The sequence below is a fragment of the Camelus dromedarius genome, chromosome 31 (genome assembly GCF_036321535.1).
Source record: "Camelus dromedarius isolate mCamDro1 chromosome 31, mCamDro1.pat, whole genome shotgun sequence".
NCBI classification, from domain to species: domain Eukaryota; kingdom Metazoa; phylum Chordata; class Mammalia; order Artiodactyla; family Camelidae; genus Camelus; species Camelus dromedarius.
The window spans coordinates 4,139,638-4,158,870 of NC_087466.1; the positions used below are offsets into that span (position 1 = coordinate 4,139,638).

General features: G+C 44.8%; 1 protein-coding gene across 2 annotated transcripts in view; it reads right to left on the reverse strand.

Moving 5' to 3' along the window:
* The window catches only part of SLC5A1 (solute carrier family 5 member 1), an 86,121-nt gene that overhangs the window by 64,520 nt on the left and 2,368 nt on the right, over window positions 1-19,233 (reverse strand). Inside the window, exon 2 of one of the 2 annotated variants that reach the window (XM_031443152.2) lies at window positions 18,185-18,419. The gene's annotated coding sequence lies outside the window, so the exon portion shown is untranslated. Of the gene's footprint in view, window positions 1-18,172; window positions 18,420-19,233 lie in introns of both variants that reach the window. The other variant, XM_064481051.1, reaches the window with a different exon arrangement.

Genomic DNA, 19,233 nt, shown 5'->3' on the forward strand with positions numbered 1-19,233 from the left:
AGTGGGAGGAATTGAGGAATTGCACTTTCTGATATTAAGGACTACTATATAATGATAGTAGTTAAGAGAATATTTGGTAGAGGGATGGTACATAGGTCAGTGGAATAGAATAGCGAACCCAGAAATAAACCCACATAAATATACCCAAATGATCTCTGACAAAGGTGCAAAAGAAGGAAAGATAGCCTTTTGTACCTTTTCAACAGATGGTGCTGGGGTAACTAATAAGTGATTATAGTAAGGTTGCAGGATACAAGATTAATATACAAAAGTCAATTGATTTTCTGTATACCAGCAATGAATAATTGGAATTTGAAATTTAAAATACCACCATTTACATTAGTACCAAAAAAGTGAAATACTTAGGTATAAATCTAACAGAATTAATATAAGATCTATATGAGGAACTGTGGTGAAAGCAAAGAAAGAAGAACTAAATAATTGGAGAGATATTCCATGTTCATGGATAGAAAAACTCAGTATTGTCAAGCTGTACATTCTTCCCAGTTTGATCTATAGACTCAATGCAATCTCAAACAAAATACCAGTAAGTTATTTTGTGGATATTGACAGCTGAGTCTAAAGTTTATGTGGAGGCAAAAGACACGGAATAGCCAACACAATATTGAAGGTGAAGAACAAAATTGGAGGACTGACACTACCCAACTTCAAGACTTACTAAAAAACTACAGTAATTAAGACTGTGACATTGGCAAAAGAACAAATAGATCAACAGAACAGAATAGGGAGCCCAGAAATAGATCCATATAAACATAGTCAATTGATCTTTGACAAAGGATCAAAAGCAATACAATAGAGAAAGATAGTCTTTTCAACAAATGATGCTAGAACAACTGGACATTCCTATGCAAAAAAATTAATCTAGACACAAACCTTATACTCATCACAAAAATTAACTCAAAATGGATCGTAGACCTAAATGCAAAATGCAAAACTATAAAACTTCTAGAAGGCAATACAGCAAAAATAATCTAGGTAACTTTGGGTATGATAATGACTTTTTAGATAAAACAACAAAGGCACAATCCATAAAAGAAATAATTGATAAGCTGGACTTCATTAAAATTAAAAAATTCTACTCTGAGAAAGACACTGTCAAGAGAATGAGGAGATAAATCACAGAAAGGAGAAATTATTTGTAAAAGACACATCTGATAAAGGACTGTTATCTCAAATATGCAAAGAATTCATAAATCTCAACAATAAGAAAATGAACAACTCAGATAAACAACAAGCTTATATTGTATAGCTCAGGGAGCTATATTTAGTATCTCATAGTAACCTATAATGAAAAAGAATATGAAAATGAATATATGTATGTATGTGTATGACTGAACTATTATGTTATATACCAGAAACTGACACAACATTGTAAACGTATACTTCATTTAAAAAAAAAAAGAAAGTGAACAATTTAAATTTAAGTTTAAAAAAATTCAATTTAAAAAAAAACAATTTAAACAAATTCAATTTAAAAATAAGCCAAAGACGTAAATAGACAACTCACCAAAGAAAATGTACAGTTGGAAATAGCATATGAAAAGATGGTCAACATTATGTCATCAAGGAACTGCAAATTTTTTATAAATGGTGCTAGGAAAGAAAAAACAAAACAAATGCAGGGTCTCAGCACCGCCTCAGACCTGCTGGACCAGAAGTTGCATTAACAGATACCCATGTGATGTGCTCATGAAGGTAAAGGAAGCATTGAGTTAGAGGAAGGCACAGTTGAGACACTGGTGCTCCTCCCTGCTCATTAGACTAATAAAAGTTACTTCTATTTGACTAATAAAATAAATGGTGTGCAGAAAATTAGACATCCTTACACACACAAAAATGAGATTCAACCTGAATCCACAACCTTATATAAAATTAACTATCATTAAAAAAATTGGAGGGAAGGTATAGCTCAAGTGGTGAAGCACATGCTTAGCAGCAATGAGGTCCTGGGTTCAATCCCCCTTACCTCCTCTAAGAATAAATAAATACTAAATAAACCATAAACCTAGTTACCTCCCCTCCCCGCAAAAAAAAAAAAAAAAACTAAAAAATTTTAAAAATTAAAAATTAACTATCATAGATGTAAATGTAAAATAGAAGACTATAAAACTTTAAAACGTAGGAGAAATTCTTCATGATCTAGAGCTAGGCAAGGAGTTCTTATACTTGACACTTAAAGCACAATATCGAGTGTTGGAGAGGATGCGGAGGAAGTGGAACTCTCATATATTGCTGTAAGAGAATCTAAAATGGTGGTACAGCCAGTCTGGAAAACAGTTTGACATGTTCTTATAAAGAAAAGAAATTATGTATAAATACATAATTAGCATGTGCCTCAGCAACCCCATTCAGAGCTATTTACTCAAATAAAACGAAAATCTATGTTCACACAAAACGTGTACATGCCAAAAATTGGAAACAATATCCCTGAACTAGGGAATGGATAAGAGTATATCCATAAAATGGATTATTATTCATCAGTAAAAAGTAACAAATTATTGATTCATGCAACAACACTGATGAATCTCAAATGAATTGCACTAAAGGAAAGAAATCAGAGTCAAAAAGCTACATACTACATTGTTTCATTTATATGACATTCTGGAAAACACAAAAGTATAGTAATGGAGAACAGATCGCCAGGGGTAAGGGTAACGAGAGTTACTACAAATTGACAGAGTGAGGGAATTTGGGGGGATGATGGAATGGAAATTTTCCACATCTTGATTGTGGTAGTTATATGACTCTGCTTTTGTCAAAACTCATAGAACTAAATACCAAAAGAGAGTGAATTTTATTGTACGTAAATTAAAATATTTTCTCTAAAAACTACAGTGAAAGATACGTGATTTACAATAAAATATGAATCAATAAACTACCATTTTGTTACAGCATAATAAAAGGAAAAATTCCCCAGGTGGTTCCAATATGCAATCAAGGTTGAGTACCACAGCCCAAGGCAGTTATTTTCCCACACATGTGTGTATATAGATACCCTAGGGCTACCTTTTCTTCCCAGGCTCCTCAAGAGAAGTCAAGTCTTCCCTCCAACCACCGAAGGTCATTAACAAAGACCCACAGAGTTGGAAAGATGACCCATGAATGCCTGAGAATGGAAGTGGAGGTTGATTGGACTAGGAATATTTCATTTTGGAGAAAAGGAGGCCCAAAACACACAAGGTTATTGTCTTTAGGCAACTGAAGGGTGATTAGGTGGAAAGAACATAAGTTTTTTGTGTTTCCAGTAGGAAGACAGGAAATAATGAGTGGAAAGGGCACAGAACCCAATAGAAGGGAGAGATTTCTAACAACCAGTTAATCTGCAAAAAGAATGGGATGGCTCATGGAAGGAATGAGCTTCCCAGCCTCAAGGATTAAACAGAAGTGGGTTGACCATCCATCTAAGATTTCATACAGGGGATGAAATCTTTCACTGGGTGAAAGATTAGAATCAATGGCCTCTTAGGTCTAGATCAATTCTAAAACTTATGAAGTCCCAAGCACTGCACAGTGGAAGATGAATTCCCCTAGACTCTTTAGCTGAGTAAAATTTGAGAGAGACTACAATAGTTCCTACCTGCCCAAAAATCTCTCCTCTGCCTGAAATTCCCTTTTACTTCCACAAACACTAGATAGGGCTCAAGTGGAGGGTACTGTGTGGGAAAAGTGTTGCTGGGGAGATAAAAAGAGGAAGACAAAATGGCTCAGTTCCCCAGCTGGCTCCCTCATTCACCAGGATCTCAGATTAAATGTCACTTCTGAGAAGCTCCCACTGCCCCTAAAATCTGGCATTAAGTACCCTCCCCATGCCCCTGTAGACATCTATACTTCTCACAGCACCCATCATACTTCATTGTCTGTTCTCTTCATTTGAATATGAAGTCTGTGAAGACAGGGAACTAACAGATGCACAAAAATAAACATCCAGAATATATAAAGAGGGCTTATGATTCAATAAGAAAAAAATGACCAATGTGGGGAAAAAGTGGTAAAGGATATGAACAGGCAATTCAAAATGAGGAAACCCAAAGGACCAATGATGATATAAAAAAAGTTCCACCTCAATAATAATAAGGGAAATACACATTTTAAAATTTTACTCTACACCTATTACATTTGTCAATATGAAAAAAGAGTAAAAATAGCAGATATTAGAGAGAATGTGAAGAAGTATGAGTGTTAATGCATTACTGATGGGAGTATAAGTTAGTACAAATACTTTGGATAAAATTCTGTCAAACCTAGTAAAAGTAAAGATATGCATACAGCTTTAAGCACTTCCACTTCTAGGTATCTATCCTAAAGAAACTCTTATGCTTTACACATATGCCCTAAAGAACAGGCATAAGAATGTTCATTGCAGCACTATTTATAATTTTAAAAAGAAAAAGGACTAATGTAACTGTATATATCAGGTAAGACTTCAGGGAGGGGGCAGCCTGGAGGTGGGCCTTGGAGGGTGGGGAGGATTCCACAGAATGAGAAAGAATGAGGGAGAACGTAAGCAAAGGCACAGAGATGTGAACAGGGAGGAGGCTGGGGAAACCCAGGTCACCCTGTGCAGCTGCAGTAAAGGAATAGGTAGCAAGGGGGTGATAGGGGGCCTCCAGGATATGAGGAAAGCTGGAAAGCTCTCTAGGCTTTGAGAGCAATATGAATACTAACCCATGAGTTTTCATGGTCCCACTGCATGTATTATATTATCTTGCATATATCAAACAGCCAATAAAAAGAAGGAACCTAGGATATAGCAGAAAGTTCTCTGAAGTCTGTATGTGTAAGATGAGATTTAGGGTTTAGATCCCCCATTCTTTCTAGTGTAACGTACTGCCATTATCTTAAAGGCACAGCAAGGAAACAAAATGATTTGTAACTATCTGAAACCTAACAGAATTTGAAATAGGATGGTCAATGAAATCATCTATTTAAATTGTGAAGCCACATCTTGGTCACAATTCTATTTGTTGAGTGACAGTGTACACATTTAGACATTTCCCATCAAGACAGAAAAGAAAAGAGAGCTGCAGCGCCACCTTGTGGTGAGACCTAGCGTTGCACTGAGATGCTTCCTCCCAAGGCTATTCAGTGGCTCTGTATCTTGTCTGGGCCTGCAGTCACTGGATAGGGGTGGGAGTCAGCAGAAGCTAAGAACTAGAAGAAACAACAGGCATGACTAGGAGTCAGGAAGCCCTGTTATGGGGCTCCCTTGAAGTCCTGGGGGCCTCCCTTCTTCCTAACATACTTCAAGCATAATCAGGACAATCGAGATCAGAAAGCCTGAAGGTGAATAAAATGGGGGAAGACAGGAGAAATAGTATAATACCACTGATGTTTCCAGGTGGTAGAGTGAGCTGGTATTGACGATCTATGAGTTTCAGACCTTCTTGAAAAATAAATTAATCTTTTTTTCTATAAAACTGCCTGATCACAGAAGCAAGGATCATCAGCTACAGATGATCTTCATCTCAAGTGTCAACTTCAATGAACTGGTAATAGCCAACTAGAACATTGCATTCAGTAGGATTCTGAGGTAGAGTTTGAGTTCGTGGAAAGAAGGTCATTAATGATTAACATCTGTCTCAGATATGGGAAGGAGTAACAACACACCTATCCTAGGAAATGCTTTGTTGCTGTAGACCTCTATGTACCTCTAACTCATCTGAGTCTCAGTTTTTCTCATTATAAAATGAGGATAATTACGCCTTCCTGGCTTACTTCACAAAAGAGAAGACCATGGATTTGAATGGTCTTGAAAGATCTAAAAATACACATATGAGACGGTTCAAGTATTTTCGGGTGACTTCCCTGGATGAACAAAAGAGCCGATGACCCCAGAGTTGTTGGTTGCCTTTCGCAACCTAAACACCACTGAAGAGCTGAAGAACATTGTTTGAAAAATGTTAGGGACTCAGCCAGATCTCAACACTAAGTCAAACAAATTGAGTAAGCTGGGATCTAAAGAGTTAAAGCGTTAGCTGTGAGGCTGGTGCTGCAATTTTTTCAGGGCCAGAGCATGGAATAAAATGAAATCAAACACCATTACCGCAGGACCCTTAGACTAATCCACACATTTGCTGATTTTACAAATGTTTATTGAGCACCTACTGTGTGCCAGTTATGTGTCAAGGATAGGGATAGAGTGGAGGATAAAAGTTAGACACTTGCCCAAATGGAGATTACAGCCTAGTGGGACAGGCTGTAATAAATAAATTACCATTTAAATGATGTGTTAGGAAAACAGCTGCCCCTCCTAAGCTGAGGATGATGGCTATGGAAGATGTGACACACTGTTGTTCAGTAAAATTAAATCTGTTTCTTCTCTCTGTCCCCATCATGGAAATACACGTAGGTAAGATCTTGGTTAAGAACAAAGTTTTGTACTCAGAACACAGCTGAGTTCAATGTTTGCTTTGGTGACTTACTAGTTGAGTGACTTCAGACAAGCTATATCACAAGGCTTCCAGACTTTGATGTGCATACAAACCCCTGGGGCATCCAGACTTCACCACAGCCTCAGTCTCCCAGTGGGAAACAAGCAGATCATGAAAGGGTTGTCATAAAGATTAGGTGAGACAGTATACGTAAAGTGCTTAACACAATTCCCAGTACTCCATGAATGGAAACTTATGTTCTTATTATTCTTTTATTCTCTGTCCTTTCAAATTTAAGTCATATGAAGGCTTGAGTGTGTGTGTGGTTGCTTTGTTTTAATTTTTGCTATGTGTGCACAACTGGGTAGATAAGAGCCCTTGCACATAGGGCAGGTTCCTCGCAAGATGGTTTGTGTTCCCAGAGCATGCGGACCGGTGCAGACGCACACCCTGGTGGCACGTGTTTGTGTGTCTGCAGTGAGCAGTATGTGCATGTGTATCTGTGTACATATAAAACACTGTATCCATAGAAAACTTTGTTGTCAGTGAACTACTTCAAAAATCATTTCCTCATACTTATCATGATATCAACCAAGGTTAGTGAGCAGCAGGATAATGAAAGATTGATTGTTCAAAGAGGCAGGTCTTGTTTTAATTGAAACCGCTTATCCTACCCAAAGGTTCTAGATAAAGGAGAGAAATGTGATGACTGGTTAGAAACATTCTGGTCTATAGGTTGGTGTGGGGCACCAGGCTGTAAATGTCACAAGGTCTCCCAGGTCCCCTGCCCAGCCTTCCCAGTCAAAGGCAGGAAGACTGATCTTGGGGTGCCCTTGTTGGGATACCCTTTCTTCTGCCCTTCTACAGAGGCCCACTCAAACTCAGGAAGGCTAAAGTCTAGGAAGCAGGACCCCTGAGGTTTTTCTTTTGAGTAAAAGTAGATTTATTTAGAGAGATGTACACAGCGGATGCGGGGGGCAGTGGTTAAAGTAAAGGTAGATAGATACACACTCCATAGACAGAGTGTGGGCCAACTTGGAAGGCGAGAGAGAGAGAGCAACCACCCCTGAGTTCTGATCAGCCTCTGCGGCCAGCTCACTTGACCATGCTGGGACTCCAGGGTCACCCCTGCAGAGGGCCTGCAGTGTGGTGCGATGGTTTCACGCAACAGCATTAAAGCTAGAGAATCCTGGGCTTAATTCCCAGAGCCTCCACCTCCCAAATGGTAAATGTGTGACTCAGTGATTTCCTCTTTCTGAGCCTCCATGCCTCAACTATGAAACATGGATTTTTAAAAAATAAAATTCCTATCTCACCAAGTTACTGGGAAAATTTTTTAAGAACTTGCATTGAAAATCCTTAGCACAGTGCCTGACATAAGGTAATGTTCATTTAATAATTATAGCTACTATTTATTGAGCACTTACTCTGTGCCTGTCTATATAGCATCATCTCATTTAACCTCACAACAACTCAGAGTGGTAGATACCATTATTACTATCCCCATTTTACAGATGAGGAAACTGAGGTACTGGCCCCAGATCACACAAGTAATAAGAGGGAAATTTGAGCCCATCTACTCTAATTCTTACATTATCATTTTTAATGTGATTGTTATCAACAAAAATAATAACACAGAAGGGATTCCAGTGCCAACCATGAAGAGAATTGCTCTGCCTTCAGATTCACCTCAGAGCCTTTTAATGTTAATGTGCATCCCTTCCCCTTGCTTCATTTCTAGACTTTAGCTACCATTCATTTATTCATTCAGCAGACATTCACTGAGCAGTACTATGTGCCAGGCACTGTGCTTGGCCCTGAGGATGCAGCACTGAACAAAACAGTGAAGATCCTTGCCCTCAGGGAGCTGAGAACTGAAGAATGAGAGGAACCAGCTGTGCAGAAAACCAGAGGCCCTAAGGTGGGGATGAGCATGGCTGGCCCAAGCTAAGAAGTGACAGAAGGGTAGAGTGACTGGAGCAGTGAGCAGGAGATGGCCTCTGCCCCTCTTTGGGTTCCAGACCTATATAGTTCACAAGCTGACGGCACACGCCTCCCTGGGGGTGCCCAGAGCCCCTGAATGCAATATGTCCAAAACAGAAGTCATTACTTTCTCCAGCCAAACCCCCGCTCCTCTTCCCTGAGCAGCCACTGCACAACCAAACACCCAATGGCCCAAGGTAAAGACCTGTTCAACATTTCTTGAGTGTGTCCTCTTTCTATCACCATGACTTTTGCCTTGGTGCAGACCTCATCATCACTCGTCTGAGCTGTTGGACTGGCCCCTAACTCCAGCACTGCCCTCATGTTCATCTCAGGATAAAGTCTGAACTCCTTGGCCTGACAGATAACATCCTTTAAAATGAGATCTGAAACCACATTTCCAGCCTTATCTCCTACTAGTCGTCCACATGTCTCAGAGCACCAGCCATGATCTAATTAGTCTTTCCTACCATTAGGAATAGCACAAGCTGTTCCCTCTGCTTAGAATTCCTCTTCTGTCTCTCTCTCTCTCTCCCTGTAGAACTGCTATTCAGCCTTTAAGATACAGCTCATCTCCACGCTACAGCCTTCTCCGACACCTCCAGGCAGAACCACCCAGCTTACTCTCCCCAGACCCAGAGCACGTGATATTTACAACACAGCTATAGCATTCATCAAATGTGTTCCTGATTATTTGGTTATATATCTATTTCCCCACCAGACTGAGCTCAAAAGGGCAGGGACTCTGTCCTGTTGAGCGCAATGTCTAGTACACAACAGATGCTCAATGCGTATTTAGTGAAAGGATGAATGAAAAAATAATGGAGCACAGAAAAAAATCAGTGAGTCCCTTAAGAATCAAATTTCCAACATTGGTCTCATGAGCACAAATCAAAAGTCTACAAGAGAGTTGAGAACTGACCAAAGCTAAACTTGTCTTGCCACCTGGGAATCACAGATTGTCAAGACTAACCAAATATCAGGGAGATACTAAAGCCTCAAGACGAGTGATCTGACCAAGGATCAGGTGTCAAGAGAGCAAAACTGGAAGCCGAGACCCTGCCTCCTAGTGCTGCAAGAGCCCTCCAAGCCAGCTTCCATCCAAAGTTCAAAAAACAAGAGAAGCAAGGTCATCTTGTACACAGAGCCTCCAAGAAGGTACCCCTAGCTCAAGGTGCCAAATTCACAGTCAAGCTCTGCTGTTGGGTGAATTGTGTCCCACCAGACTTGGTATGTGGAAGTCCTAACCTCCAGTAGCTCAAAATGTGACTTTTTACGTGGAGATAGGGTCTTTATAGAGGTAATCAATTTAAAATGAGGTCATTAGGGTGGGTCCTAATCCAATACGACTGGTGCCCTTATAAAAAGGGAATGTTTGGACACAGAAACATGTATAGGGAGAACGCCATGCAAACATAAAGATGGCCATTTTATACAAAGGACTTGAGTACCCCTGGATTTTTGGTGTCCGTGCTTGGAGGGGTGGGTGGGTCCTGGAACCAGTCCCCCACAGATAGGGAGGGACGACTATACTTTGTTATGGCAGACATAACAAACTAACAGGAGCTTTTTAGAGCAGGAGTTCTCAAAGTGCAGTTCCTGGGAAAAGTAGAATCAGTATCACCGGGATTTGTTAGACAGGCAAGACCTAGCCAGCAGAAACTCTGGGATTGGGACCCAGCAATCTGCCATTCAACAAGCCCTCCAGGTGATTCTGATGGACACCAAATTTGAGAATCATGCTAAGAGCTACTCTGTCTATGATGAGTTGATTAGTGTCCCCCAAAATTCATGTCCACCTAGAACCTCAGAATGTGACCTTATTTGGAAATAGGGTCTTTGCAGATGTAATTAGTTAGAATGAGGTCATACTGGATTAGCATGGGCCCTCAACCCAATGACTAGTGTCCTTATAAACAGAGAAGCAGAGACACAGACACACAGGGAGAACACCATGTGACAACGGAGGCAGAGATTGGAGTTATGTGTCTACAAGTCAAGGAATGCCAAGGATTACCAGGAGTCACCAGAAGCTAGGAGAGAAGCAAGGAAAGATTCCTCCCTAGAGCCTTCCATCCCTGCTAACACCTTGATTTCAGAACTGTATGAGAATACGTTTCGGTTGTCTTAAGCCATCCAGTTTGTGGTAATTTGTTACAGCAACCCTCGAAAAATAATTCCCTATCCAAGAGTCACAAGCCACATGTGGCTATTTAAATTTAAATTAGTTAAAATGAAATAAAATCGAAAACTCAGTTTCTCAGTTGCACTGGCCATGTTTCGAGTACTCAGTGGCCACAGGTGGCTTGTGGCTACTTTTTGTGACAGCACAAATGTAGACCATTTCCATCAGATCTGAAAGTTCTGTTGGATGCCACTGCCTTAGCAGCTCATCGGCTAAGTCCAGCAATCCAGTTCACCACTTGTTTTTCTATGGCCCACAAGTTTAGAATGGTTTCTACATCTTTAAATGATTGAAAAATTAAATGAAGAATACTATTTTGCGACATGTGAAGATTATATGAAATTCAAATTTTGGTGTCTATAAATAGTTATTGGAACACAGCCACACCCATTCATTTACATACTTTGTGCTGCAATAGCTGAGCTGAGTAGTTGTGACAGAAACCATATGGCCCATAAAACAAAATATCTACTATCTGGCCTTTTACAGGAAAAAATTTGCTCTGCTTTTTTCTAGGGCAAATTTACCCAGCTCTAGAGGGTAATGAAGAATGACAGGAGAGAATATGAGAACAAATTGGCATGCCAGTTCAGCACAGAGGCCCTGCTTTGAGATATCCATAGGCATATACTTCCCAGACCAGAGTGAAATCAAGGAGATTACATATTATCTTTTACTTACATGCATACAGCGTACTTACAAACAATATCCACATATATACTCATACATGTACATTATCCACACCCACATACACACAGAATAAGCTTAGAGAAGGGCCGTCTAAGGGGGAAAAGGAGAATGGGACTGTGGAGTTCATTTCTGCTGATATTTTGCCCTCAGTATTTCCTGTACAGTATTCTGTAATAAAGAGATACTGTTCTTTTAATAAGAAAAAAAATTCTGCCTGATTCTAAAACCAAGCTCCTAACCTCTAAATGAGACAGTAAAGGCTGGGCCTCCCAGGCTCTCCTTATCTTTTTGTAGCTCTGAATACGTTCATGCTTTCTTTCCCCATCAGTACTAACTCTCAGGAAAGGCTCTGCTCGCCCCATTTATACCAAGCTATTGTCAACTGATTCACAGATTACTTCATATGTTCTCCTTCCCAGGACGGAGCAGAGTTTCAAAAGAGATCAAAGCCTAGAGCCTCGGGCATGATGATCTACCAATGTAATGTTAGCCATCAGTTAGTCAGGTAGGAACACAGAGGGCCTCTGGTCACCCCTGAAATCCCTGGACACAGGGAACTGCCTACCCTCGTTACGTGCAGGAGCCTAGCCAGCATGCAACCAAGGCCCCTGCACCCAGAAACAATCAACAAATACATACAGCTACACTTACAAGGCAGGATCCAAACTTGCCAGCTTACCCAACACTAGGCAGAAAGCCTCCAAAATCAAGCCCACTTTTAAGACTCAGTTGATGATGATCTAGACTCAGGAGACCTGAGTTCAAATTCCTGCTCTGCCACTAACTCCCCAGAAAACGTCAGTCCCTCTATTTGTCCTCTTCTGGCCTCCGTTTTGCCTCTGGTAAGGGGTCATGCTTGGACGGGGTGACTTCAGCTTTCCCCTCAGCTCTGCTCTGGGCCCCTCTGGGTCCTCTAGTTGTGTGTATGTATGCCTGGGACAGGGTCCAAGGAATTTCTCAAGGGTCAAAAGATTAACCATTGGGCTGGGTCAGTTCCAGAAAGCACTCAAAAATTAACCTGGTTACTCCTGATTTCCCTTTTAATCTTTACCATTCGTACTCTGGTGGGACATTATTCCTCTGCTGCCTACAAGGTCCAGGTGCCATTCCCCCCACCCTCTGCCCAGGGTGCTCTAGTCCCCCCCATCAAATTCCCTCTCCCCCTAACTAAATTCTACCAATCCTCACTCCCCCCATCAAACCTTTTCTGAGTCCCAAAAGCCCTATGACCACAGCCCTCTGATCACCTCAATACACTACACTATATGCTAGTGGGAAGCATTAGCACAGACTGCCTGGGGTTGTAGTAGTGACTGCTCCTGTGGCTACTTCTTTGTACTTGGTTACTCCTCTTGGAAGTAGAAACTGTGCTGTGTTCAACATTTTATCCTATGCACGGGTTCATTGTTGAGGATGCTAGAACATTTGAAATGCCTTTCACCAAGCTGAGAAATAAGGCCTGACCTCGAGGAAATGTTTCCAACTCTCCAAAGTACTTGGAAGCTCTCTTAGCTCCTTGGATCCTCACAGGAACCCTGAAAACAGGCCAACCACTTAACTGGCACATGAAGCACTTAACATGGAGGTGAAACAATCTCCTTAAGGTCATGAAGCAACTTAGCGGTAGAGCCCAAACCACACACCAGAGTTTTCACCTCCCAATCCTGGGCTTTGGGGTGTGTGGCATACAGTGAAACCATAGCCTCACCAACTTTTTAAGAAACGGCAGCCTGTTGCAGCCTCCACACCAACACACTTTATAAATACCTTCACACTGGCTCCAGCCTGCTCAGGGCTTCACCCCTCTAGAATCTCGGGCCATTTTTCTCCCCTCTTCCATCATCATTCTCTAAGGAAACAACAGTCCAGTGCAGTGCAGACCAATACATTTTTGTAGAGATTATAAGGGGCCAGGAGACACTGAACTTGGTCCTACTTGCTCCAGCCTGTTCCCCTCACCCCCTCCACCCCTCCCCCTGCACCAACTTGCTTAGCAGGGAGAAAAAAGGAGTAAAAGCTATATTTTTTTTAGTAAAAGCTAAGTTCCTGATTGCATAATTGAGGGCACATCTTCTGTTGATGCTGAAAGATGCTGCTGTGTTCTCTCTCCGAGGCCCAAGGATCAGATCTAAAGAGCCCTGACTTGAGCCTCAAGCAATAGCAGCATCCTCTGCCCACTGCTCTGCCAGGGCAGAAGCCTGAAGTGCTGGGCACCCCCCCCCCCATCATTCCAGCCACTCCACCCACCCTATCCACAGGGAGGTGAAGCAACATTTCTCGATAACAGGGCATCAGAGTCCAGGCCACTGGAAGCCACCTGAGCTTCACATGGTTTTATGGTTTCACAGTTAATGTTTGGCCCTGGGATAATTCTACTCTAGGAAGTAAGCCAGAAAAGGCAGGGGAGAGAAGAGGGTAGAGCAGATAAGGTGACAGGTCACCTGCAGGAGGCACCCACCCTGGCAGTCACGTCTGATATCACAATACCTGCAGTGTTCCAAGTCCTACCAGAGGAAGCCACCCAAACAGGAGAGAGCAAGGGCTTCTGGGAAAAGGGGTGAAACGAGAGCCCTAAAAATGTCATGGGCCCTAGATGTTGTGCCTCCTATGCCTGATGGATAAGTCAGCCTTGGATATTATTGTCACCTTTTCGCAGATGAGAAAACCAAGGCTTAAATTACAGAGCTAAAAGTGGTAGGAATAGATGTACAATCAGGTGATTTTTGACAAGGGTGCCAAGATATTCAATGGGGTGTTACTGAATTGAACATTCAATGTTCAATGGGGAAAGGATAGTGTCTTCGATAAATGGTGCTGGGACAACTGGATAGCCACATACAAAAGAATGAAGTCAGACCCCTACTTCACACAATATACAAATATTAACTCAAAACAGATAAAAAGCCTAACTGTAAGAGTTAAAACTATAAAACTCTTACAAGAAAACATAGATATAAATCTTAATATTTTGGTTTCTTAGATATGACAGCTAAAACATAAGCAACCAAAGAAAAAATACATTGGATTTCATCAAAAAGTGAAAATTTGTGCTTCAAAGGACACAATAAAGTAAAAAGGCCTACAGAATGGAAGAAAATATTTGCAAATCACATATCTGATAAAAACATTTTTTTAACTTCCACAATTAAAAACTCAATTTAAAAATGGGCAAAAAACTTAAAGAAATTTCTCCAATGATATATGAATGGCCAACAAACATGAAATGAGGCTCAATATCATTAGTCATTAGGGAAATGTAGACTAAAAACACAATGAGATACCACTTCACACTAACTAGGATGGCTTTTTTATAATGGAAGTAACAGGTGTTGACGAGGATATGGAGAAATTAGAACTGTCATGCATTACTGGTGGGAATGTAAAATGGTGCAGCCTCTTTGGAAAACAGCTTGGTAGTTCCTCAAAAAGTTAAACATAGAGTATGATCCAGAGAATCTTCTCTTAAATATATGCCCAAAAGCAATTAAAATATATAGTCACACAAATACTTGTACACAAATGTTCAGAGCAGCATTATTCATAATAGTCAAAGAGTGGAAACAACCCAAATGCCCATCAACAGATGAATGAATAAACAAAATGTAGCCTATTCACTCAATGGAATGTTATTCAAACAAAAACAGGAATGAATTATTGATATATACTACAACATGGATATAACTTGGAAACATTACGCTGAGTGAAAGAAGACAGATATAAAAGGCCACATATTGTATGACTCCACGTATATAAAATGTCCAGAATAGGCAAATTCACAGAGACAGAAAGCAGATTAGTGATTGTCTGGGTCTGGGGGTAGGGGAGGGTGGGGAATGACTGCTAACAGATACTGGGTTCCTTTTTGGAGTGTTAAAAATGTTATAGACTTAGTGTGATGTCAGCCCAACCTTGTGAATAGTGAACCTAGTGCCTTGAACAGTGCTGTCCCTGTTGGCCTAGCCAGCACAGTCCCGTGCCCCAAGCCAAATGTTATCTCTAGATCAATCCTCTCCTCTGAGCTCCAGGTTCAGAGAGCTAACAGCTTGCTGGGCATCTGCACTTGCCTGTCTAACAGAAATCTCTGTAAGTTCTCCAAAACTGAATTCCCATTTTCCACCCCTAAACCTGTCTCTACTGCCCACTCCAACTCAATATTACCATCCATCTGGAATTAAAATCCAAAGAGGAATCCTTCTTCTTCACCCCCTGCCCCACATCGAAATAGTCATCAAGTCCCTCCTATCAGCTCAGCCCCTAGATTTATCTGATCACTTGCCTCCATCTCCACATCCAGGCCAACATCATCCTGCCTGAACTAGTGCAGTAGCCTCCCGACTGCTTCCACTCCCACGCTCCCACCCCTTCACTCCACACCCAGAGGAGCTGGAGGGATCAGACCTCTCACATTCCTCCGATGTCCGTGTCTCTCCATCAGCTTCCCAACACCTTCTCATAAAATCCAAACCACTCTCCTAGCTTTGCCGCTCCCTTCGTTACCCGGTCCCTGAACCTCAATGCCCATCACACTCCCACCATACACCACAAACCTGCTAAACTCATTCCCACTTCCCTCTGTCTTCCAGATGTTCTTCCAGATCTTTGCATGTCTGGCTCCTTCTCTTCATTCGGGTCTCTGAGCGGCCTTCCCTTACCACCTCGCCTCCCATAGTCCCCTTATCTTTAGTCAGTTCCTATCCCATAAGCTTGTTTTTATTTCTTTTACCGCATTCATCACTCCCTAGTTGTTCGTCTTCAGTCTCCTTCCACTAGAACAAAAACTCCATGAGAGAAAGAACTTCCCTTCTATTATTTATCTCCGCTCTTCTAGCAACTAGAGCAGTACCGGGCACATCCTAACACAGGAAGGAGCGAGGTGGTGAAGCTCCTCCCTCAGTCTGAAAGGCTCTCCCCACGCCATGGTTGCTTCCTCCTCCTTCAGATCTTAGACTGAGTGTCACCTGCCCAGGGGGCCTTCCCACGCTGCCCTGCTTCACTTTCTCCCTCAGCGTTTTCGCTGCTCCCGCTGCTCCCCTCACCGCACGATGTTGGCCGCAGTCAACTTGTTTACTCTCTTTTGTGTCCCCTTGACGGCTCTGACCACAGCCGACACTCCGCCCTCGGTGACAGGGCAGCCGCTATGCTGTTGTCCCCTGTCGCTGCCCGCCGCGCACACTTAGCACTTGGTGGGCGTCCGACTGACGGCGGCCGAAGGAGGGGCCACCTCCCCGCCCCCACCCCGTCTCCTCCCGCCACCCCCCGCACCCCCTTCGCGGCCGGGAGCAGCCCCTCCCCCGCCAGCAGCCTGTAGGCCCAGCGGTGGCGGGAGAGCGTCCGGGCCTCGACGGACGGGAAGAGACGCGGCAGACGGAGGGGAGGCCGTCGTCCCCTGGGTCCCCGAAGCCACCCGCCTCCTCCCCGGGCCCCGGAGCCCGCAGGCCACGCCCAGGGCGTTTCCCTCGGAGGCCCCGCTCCGCCCTTCGCCCCGCCGCGTCCCGGGCCGACTTTCCCGCCCCTCAGTTTCCGCCTCGGGGTGCGGAGCCCGCAGAGGAGCGGGGTTCAGCCAGTCACTCCTCGGGCCCTGGGGCCCAGGCCGCGCCCGCCCCTCCCTCCTCCCGGCCCGCGTCTTCCCAGGGAGCCCGAAGCCGAACCCTGATCCGTTCGCGCCAGCCGCCCCCGCCCGCTTTCACCCCCACCCCCCGCGCCGACGGAAGGGGAGCGCGGCGGCGGCGGCGTCCCGGCCCGAGAGGAGAGGCCCCACGAGGACCCGGCCCGCCTGGCCGTCTACCGCAGCGCGAGGCTCCCGCAGGCCCGACCGCCCCAAGAAAGCCCGGCCGCGGGCCCCGCCGCCGCCCCGCACGGCCCCCGCCTCCCAGCACACGGCCACACGGCGACACGGCTGAGGAGGCCCGACGGGGAAACTGCGGGACCAACGGGCCGTGTGACTTGACGGGCTGACTGGACCGACTCCCTGGACGCCAAGACTGGCTGACAGGATGACCGACAGGATGACAGGCTGACTGGGTCACTGACTGACAGGTGGACTGACGGGACTGACTGACAGGCGGGCTGACGGGATTGGCAGGCTGACTGGGTGGCTGACTGACCGTACTGACTGGATGGCTGACTAGACTGCCTGGCAGGTTGGCCACTGCGGGTGTTGCCGTGGCCTCTCAGCCTCGGTCTCCGCCTCCCACTCCACACGAACCCACCCACCACCAGCAGGTTCTTGAACCAAAAGGCGCGGATTGGGCAGCGGCGGCTTCTTCCAGCTGCGGAGCTGCTGCCCTTGCGCGTCCCGCGGCGCCACCTGGTGGCCGCGCTCAGAACAGAGGGGCGGGGCCGGGGCGGGGCCGGGGGCGGGGCCTGTGACTGAGTGGGCGGGACTGATGGCCGGTGAGGGCGGGACCTATGGTGTGGTGGGCGGGGTCTGTGGTGGGCGGGGCGAGAGGCGGGGCTGCGAGCGGAGAGTCAGGACCCGCCGCTCTCCTGGGTCCTGTTCGGACTTCGCCCCTCTTCTCGCCTCCTTTGCTCGTCCCCCGGGCCTCCTCCTCCCCAGGCGGAGTGGGCGGGTCCCCTTGGGAGCCTGAGCGGCACTGCAGACCTGTCAGGTGACCTAACGGGGGAGAGAAGTTCCCGGATTCCTTCACACCCTGGGCAGCCTGGGCCTCCCGGCTGCGGCGGGAGACGACGGGACCTTTCGGGAGGCCAGGCTCAGCAGAAGTAGATATCTCAACACCCCCGGGGCCCCAGAAACCCTGGGAGACTCTGCAGGGACCTGGGCGACCTGAGCTAGCAGGCGGATCAAGAGCCTGCGGAATTTTCATTGTTTCTGTTAGTGGGACCAGAACCGCCCCTCACCGCCCTCCCCCCACCCCCACCCCCCCTTGCTTGTCCCGCACCCCTCTGGACCTCAGCAGCTCACCTGCAAACTCACCTGCCTTCCGGAGGGCCTGTCTGGAGCGTGGTGAACATCGGCGCTCCCTCTAGGTGGCAGCAAAGGCCCGAGAAATTGGTTCCAGAACGGTCCCTCCCTTCCGTGGTAATCCCAGAAAGGCCGTAAAGGATGGAGCCACTTCACGGGAGAGAGATGAAGTCCAGAGCAGCAGGGAGAGCTCAGTGGTACAGCGCATGCTTAGCATGCACGAGGTCCTGGGTTCAATCCCTAGTACCTCCATTAAAAAAAAAAAAAAAAGGGCTATGAGCGGCAGGATGGTTCTCACAACATACAGCAATTTGAACTTGATGAGACAGAGAGGACACGGAGGGGCCAGGGAAAGTGATGGCTCAGAGTTAAGGCGGGGCAGGGTTTCATCACCTCTCTAAGGCTCAGTTTCCTTATCTGTAGAATTAGGGGCAAGAAGGGCACCTGCTTCACAGGATGTTTTGAGGGTTAACTGATACACTGCAGGGAATGGCACAGTGCCAGAGACGTGATAAGTGCTGAGTAATAGTCACATTAATAAATGTACAGCAGCATCCCACAGGCCTCCAAGACCATGCCTAGCTGGGATCTGAGTGTGATGGTCTGTTGAGTGTGTCAATTTGGCTAGGTTACAGTCCCCAGTTATGCAATCAAACACTAATCTAGATTTTGTGCTGAAGATATTTTGCACATGCAACTAAATCACACTTGTAGATGCAGTTAAGTCAACTGACTTTAAGGGAGATTATCCTAGATAATCTGGATAGGTCTGATTCAATCAGTTGAGAGGCCTTAAGATCAGAGCTGAGGCTTCCCTGAGGAAGAAGAAATTCTGCCTGTGGACGGCAATTTTCACCCTTGGCAAGAGTTCCAGCCTGCACCGTGTGATTTCAAACCTGCCTAGCCAGCCCTGCACTTGCATAAGTCAACTCTTTGCAATAAATCTCTTAATGTGCATCTCCTACTGGTACCATTTTCTGGCTGGACCCTGATTAATACGCAGAAGAAGAAAGTGTGTGTGTGCGTGTGTGTGTGTGTGTTGGGATCACAGGGCCAAATCT